Below are 7,179 nucleotides of genomic sequence, written 5' to 3' on the forward strand. Positions count from 1 at the left end.
TTTATCAGAAGAGAATTTTTGTTTTATTTTATTTCTTGTGTTCTTCAATTATATTTTTGATATTTGAGCTTTATCACATGAAAATTTTGTTTTCTTTTTCTGATTTTTTCTGTTCTATATGCATATTTTGGATATTAGAAAATTATCAGATGATATTATTTGTTTTATTTATCTAATTATATTTGGTATGTATATTTTGGAAATTAGACCCTTATCAGGTGAGGATTTTTGACTTATTTATCTGATTTCTTTGGTTCAATGTGTATATTTAGGATTTTAGACCTTTATCAGATATGAATTTTTGTTTCATTTATCTGATTTCTTGTGTTCAACATGTATATTTTAGATATGACTTATGTCAGATGAGAATTTTTTATATATAGATGATGTCTTGTGTTCAATATTTATAGTTTAGGTATTAGACCTTTATCACATGAGAATTTTTGTTTTATTTAACTAATTATGTTCAATATGTATATTTTGGATATTAGACTATTGTCAGATGAGAGATTTTGTTTTATTTTTCTGATTTCTTGTGTTCTATAAGTATATTTTTGATAGTAGAACTTTACCGGTGAGAATGTTTGTTTTATCTAATTTCTTGTGTTCCATATGTATATTTCTTTTCTTTATTAAGAAATTTTCACCGGGCGGTGGTGGCGCACGCCTTTAATCCCAGCACTCGGGAGGCAGAGCCAGGTGGATCTCTGTGAGTTCGAGGCCAGCATGGAGTACCAAGTGAGTTTGAGGAAAGGCGCAAAACTACACAGAGAAACCCTGTCTCAAAAAACCAAAAAAAAGGAAAAAAAAAAAAGAAAAAAAAAAAGAAATTTTCTACTCACTCTATATACCACCCACAGTCCCATCGCCTCCCTCCTCCCATCTCCCAAACCTCCAGCCTAAGCCACTCTATATCTGCACTTCCCTCAAATCAAGGTCTCCCATGGGGAGTCAGCAGAGCCCTGCACACTGAGCCTAGACTGGTCCAAGCCCTTTCCCACTGTACCAAGGCTGCGCAGGGCACCACACTACAGGCACCGGATACCTAAAGCCCTGTCCATGCAGCAGGAATGGATTCTGATCCCTCTGCCTGGGTGTTCCCCAAACAGTTTGAGCCAAACAACCGTCTTCCATATCCAGAGCGCCTAGTCCAGTCTCATTGGGGCTCCACAGCCACCAGTCCACACAGTCCACAGTTCATGGGCTTCCACTAGTGTGGCTGGTCATCTCTGCACGTCCTCCCGTCATGATCTCGAAGTCCCTTGTCTGCAGTATCTCTCCTCTCTCTCATCAATTGGATTCCCAGAGCTCAGCCTGGTGCCTGGCCATGAATCTGTGTATCTGTCTCTATCAGTCACTGGACAAAGGCTCTATGATGACAGCTAGGTTATTCACTAGACTGGTCACCAGAGTAGACTGGCCCAGGCACCCTCTGGACCACTGCCAGCAGACCAAGGTGGGATCAACCTTGTGGATTCCTGAAAGCCTCCCCAGCACCCTGCCTTTTCCTATTCCCATGATGTCCTCATCTATCATGGTATCTTCCTCCCTGCCCTCCCACTCTGTCCCTGTTCCAGCTTGACCCTCCCATTTCCCTATGTTCTCATCCCCCACTCCTCACCCTCTGCCACCCCCCCACACCCAGTCCACTCATGTAGATCTCATCCACTTCTCCTTCACAAGATCATCCATGTGTCCCTCCTAGGGTCTTTTCCTGTTAGCTAGCCTCTCTGGAGTTGTGGGCTGCAGTCTGGCCATCCTTTCCCTCACATCTGGTATCTACTTATGAGTGAGTACATACTATGTTTGTCCTTCTGAGTCTGGGTTACTTCACTCAAGATGATATTTTCTAGTTCTATCCATTTGCCTGCAAATTTCATGATATCATTGTTTTTTACTGCTGTATATATTATTTACCATTTATATTTACCATTGTATATATGTGCCACATTTTCTTTATCCATTCTTCAGTTGAGGGGCCTACCGCTGATAATTTTTCTTATTTTCTAAAAATAGTATTCAATATGTATATTTTAGATATTAGACTTTTATCAGATAGGAATTTATTTATTTGATTTCATGTGTTTAATATGTATATTTTTGATATTAGACATTTATCAGGTGAGAATTTTTGCTTATTTATCTAGTATCTTGTATTCAAAATGCAGATTTTTGATATGAGACCTTTATCAGATGAGAATTTTCATTTTATTTATCTAATTTCCAGTGTACAATATGTATATTTTGGATATTAGATCTTTAACACATGAAAGTATTTGCTTTATTTATCAGATATCTTGTGTTCAATATGAATGTTTTGGATATTAGACCTTGATCAGATGAGAATTTTTGTTTTATGTATTTGATTTCTTGTATTCAGCATGCATATTTTCAATATTAGTTCTTTATCATGTGAGAATTTTTGTTTTATTTATTTCTTGTGTTCAATATGTATATATTTGATATTGGACCTCTATCAGATGACAATTTTTATTTATCTAATTTCTTATGTTGGATACACATATTTTTGATATTAGACCTTTATCATGTGAGAATTTTTGTTTTTTTTTATCTGGTATGCTGTGTTTACTATGCATGTTTTGGATGTTAGACCTTTGTCAGGTGAGAATTTTTGTTTTATTTATCTAATTATGTTCAATATGTATATTTTGGATATTAGACATTTATCAGGTGAGAATTTTTGTTTTATGTATATATTGATTTCTTGTGTTCAGTATGCATATTTTTTATATTAGTTCGTTATGAGATCAAAATTTTTGTTTTTTTTAATTTCTTGTGTTTAGTAAGTATATTTTGAATATTAGACTTTTATCAGATGAGAATTTTTGTTTTATAAATTTGATTTCTTGTGTTCATATGTATATTTTCAATATTACTTTTTTATCAGGTGAGAATTTTTTTAATTTCTTGTGTTCAATATGTATATTTTTGATATTAGACCTTTATGTGATGAGAATTTTCTTATTATTTATCAGATATCCTATGTTCTGTATGTATATTTTGGTAATGGGACCTTTAAAAGATGAGAATTTTTCTTTTATTGAGTTATGTTCAATATGTTTCTTTTTGATATTAGACTTGTATCAGAAGAGAATTTTGGTTTTATTTATCTGATTTCTTCTGTTCAATGTTCATATTTTGGATATTAGACCTACCGCTGATAATTTTTTAATTTCATTCAATATATATATTTTGGATATTATACTTTTATCAGAGGAGAATTTTTTTGTTTATCTGATTTCTTGTGTTCAATATGTATATTTTGGTTATTAGACCTTTATCAGATGTAAATTTTTATTTTGTTTATGTGATTTCTAATGTTCAATATGTATATTGTTGATATTAGACCTACTGCCAATATATTTTTTCTTATTTATTGTGTTCAATATGTATATTGTGGATATTATACTTTTTTTTTTTTGGTTTTTCGAGACAGGGTTTCTCTGTGTAGCTTTGCGCCTTTCCTGGAACTCACTTGGTAGCCCAGGCTGGCCTCGAACTCATAGAGATCCTCCTGGCTCTGCCTCCTGAGGGATATTATACTCTTATCATATGACAAGTTTTTTTTATTTATTCAATTTCTTGTGTTCAACATGTATATTTTTGATATTAGATCTTTATCAGATGAGAAATTTTGTTTTATTTATCTAATTTCTTGTGTTTAATGTGCATATTTTTGATATTAGTCCTTTATCAGATGTGAATTATTTCATTTATCTGGTATCCTGTATTTAATATATATATATATTTGATATTTGAATTTTTTTATCAGATTGGAATTTTAGTTTTATTTATCTGATTTCTTGTGTTCAGTATGTATATTTTGTTATTGGACATTTATCAGATGGAATTTCCCTCTTCTATATCTGGTATCTTGAGTTGAATATGTATATTTTGTACATTAGACCTTTATTAAATATGAATTTTGTTTTTTAAAGCTATTATCTTGTGTTCTTTATGTCTATTTTGGATATTAGACCTTTATCAGATGAGAATTTTCATTTTATTTATCTAATTATGTTCAATATGTCCTTTTGCAATATTAGAGCATTGTCAGATCAGAATGTTTTCATATTTATCTGATTTCTAGTGGTCAATATGCATATTTTGGGTATTAGAACTACAGCTAATAATTTTTGATTTTTTCTAATTTATTGTGTTCAATATGTATATTTTGGATATTAGACCTTAATCAGTGAGAATTTTGTCTTGTTTATCTGATTTCTTGTGTTTTATATATACATTTTGAATATTAGACCTTTATAAGGTAAGAAATTTAGTTATATTTATCCGATTTCTTGTGTTCAACATGTATAGTTTTGATATTACATTTTAGCAGATAAGAATATTTGTTTTATTTGTCTTAATTCTTGTGTTCAATATGTATATTTTGGATATGATATATTTATCAGGTGAGAATTTTTGTTTTATTCATATAATTATGTTTATTATGTCTGTTTTGCATATTAGATCTTTATTAGGTGAGAATTTTTCTTTTATTTGATTTCTTGTGTTCAATATGTATATTCTGGATATTAGACCTACCGCTGACAATTATTTTTTCTTGTTTATTGTTTTCAATATGTATATTTTGTATATTAGGCATTTATCAGATGAAAATTTTTTTATTTATCTAATTTCTTATGTTCAACATATATACTTTGGATATTATATCTTTATCAGATGAGAATTTTTGTTTCATTTCTATGATTTTGTGTATTCAATATGTATATTTTGGATATCAGATCTTTATTAGAGAAGTTTCATTTTATTTATCTGATTTCCTATGTTCAATATGTATATTTTAGATATTAGACCTTTATCAGATGAGAATTTTTGTTTTATTTATCTGATTTCTTGTGTTATATATGTATATTTTAGATATTAAACATTTATCAGGTGAGAATTTTTGTTTTATTTATTTAATTATATTGAATATGTCTGTTTTGGATATTTGACGTTTTTCAGCTCAGAATTTTTGTTTTATTTATCTGATTTCTTGTGTTTAATATGTATATTTTGGATATTAGATCTACCACTAATAATTTTTTTTTAGTAATTGTATTCAATATTTACATTTTGGATATTAAACCATTATCAGATGAGAATTTTGTTTTGTTTTTCTAATTTCATATGTTCCATATGTATATTTTTAATATTAGACCTTTATCTGGTAAGAACTTTGGTTTATTTATCTGATTTATTGTGTTCAATATGTATATTTTGTATATTCAACCTTGATCAGGTGAGAATTTTTGTTTTATATATTTTATTTCTTGTGTTCATATGTGTATTTTGGATACAGTTTTTCTCAGGTGAGAATTTTTGTTTTATTTAATTTCTGTGTTCAATATGTATATTTTTGACAATACACCTTTATCAGATGAGAAATTTCATTTTATTTATCTGATTTCTTGTGTTCTGTATGTTTATTTTGGATATTAGACTTTTATTAGATGAGAATTTTCCTTTAATTTAACTACTTATGTTCAATACATCTGTTTTGGATAATACACCTTTATCTGATGTGAATATTCATTTTCTTTATCTGATTTCTTTTATTCAATATATATATTTTCCATATTAGATCTACATCAGATGAGATTTTTTGTTTTATTTATCTGATTTCTTGTGTTCAATGTGTATATTTTGGATACTAAATATTTATCAGGTGACAAGTTTTGTTTTATTAATCTAATTATCTTCAGTATGTCTGATTTGGATATTTGACATTTATCAGATCAGAATTTATGTTTTATTTTTCTGATTTCTTGAGTTCAATATGAATGTTGTGGATATTAGAACTATCACTAATAATTTTTGTTTTTTTTAATTATTGTATTCAATATGTATATTTTAGATATTAGATTTTTATCAGATGGGAATTTTTCTATTTATCTGATTTCTTTTGTTCAATATATATATATATATATATTTGATATTAGACTGTTATCAGATGAGAATTTTTTTTTAATATTGTATCCTGTGTTTAATATGTATATTTTGGATATTAGACATTTATCAGATGAGAATTTTTGTTTTATTTATCCAGTTTCTTGTGTTCCGTATGCATATTTTTGATATTAGATCATTATTGGATGAGAATTTCCTGTATATTTTGGATATTAGATCTTTATGAGATGGGAATTTTTGTTTTATTTGTCCAATTTCTTGTGTTCAACAGGTGTATTTTTTATATTAGAACATTATCAGATGAGAATTTTTGTTTTATTTAATTTCTGGTGTTTCATAGTAATATTTTTGTAATTTGACCTTTGACACATGATAATTTTTGTTTTTTTTTAAATCTTGTGATCAATATGTATATTTTCGATATTAGACCTTTATCAGATGAAAATTTTTTATTTATCTGATTTCATGTGATCAATATGTATATTTTTGATATTAGATCTTTATCACATGAGTATTTTTCTTTTATTTGTCTGATTTCTTGTGTTCAATATGTATATTTTGGATAATAGACCTTTATCATGTGAGAATTTTTGTTTCATTTAATTTCTTGTGTTCAGTGTGAATATTTTTGATGTTACTTTTATCAGATGAATTATTGTTATATTTATCTAATTATGCTCAATATGTGCATATTTGATATAAGACCATTCTCAGTTCAGAATTTTAGTTGTATTTATCTGATTTCTTTTTTTTTTTTTTTTTTCCGAGACAGGGTTTCTCTGTGTAGCTTTGTGCCTTTCCTGGAACTCACTTGGTAGCCCAGGCTGGCCTTGAACTGACAGAGATCTGCCTGCCTCTGTCTCCCGAGTGTTGGGATTAAAGGCGTGCGCCACCACCGCCCGGCTGATTTCTTATGTTCAATTTTAATTTATTTTTATTTATTTATTTATTTATTTATTTATTTATTTATTTATTTATTTATTTTGGTTTTTTCGAGACAGGGTTTCTCTGTGTAGCTTTGCGCTTCTCCTGGAACTCACTTGGTAGCCCAGGCTGGCCTCGAACTCACAGAGATCCACCTGGCTCTGCCTCCCAAGTGCAATATTTTTAATTTTAAACTTACCACTGATAATTTTCTTTTCTAGTTTATTGTGTTCAATATGTAGATTTTGGATATTAGATGTTTATTAGAGGAGAATTTTTGTTTTATTTATCTGACCTCTTGTGTTTGGTATGAATATTTTT

The sequence above is a fragment of the Peromyscus eremicus genome, unplaced genomic scaffold (assembly GCF_949786415.1).
Source record: "Peromyscus eremicus unplaced genomic scaffold, PerEre_H2_v1 PerEre#2#chrX_unloc_4, whole genome shotgun sequence".
Taxonomy (NCBI): domain Eukaryota; kingdom Metazoa; phylum Chordata; class Mammalia; order Rodentia; family Cricetidae; genus Peromyscus; species Peromyscus eremicus.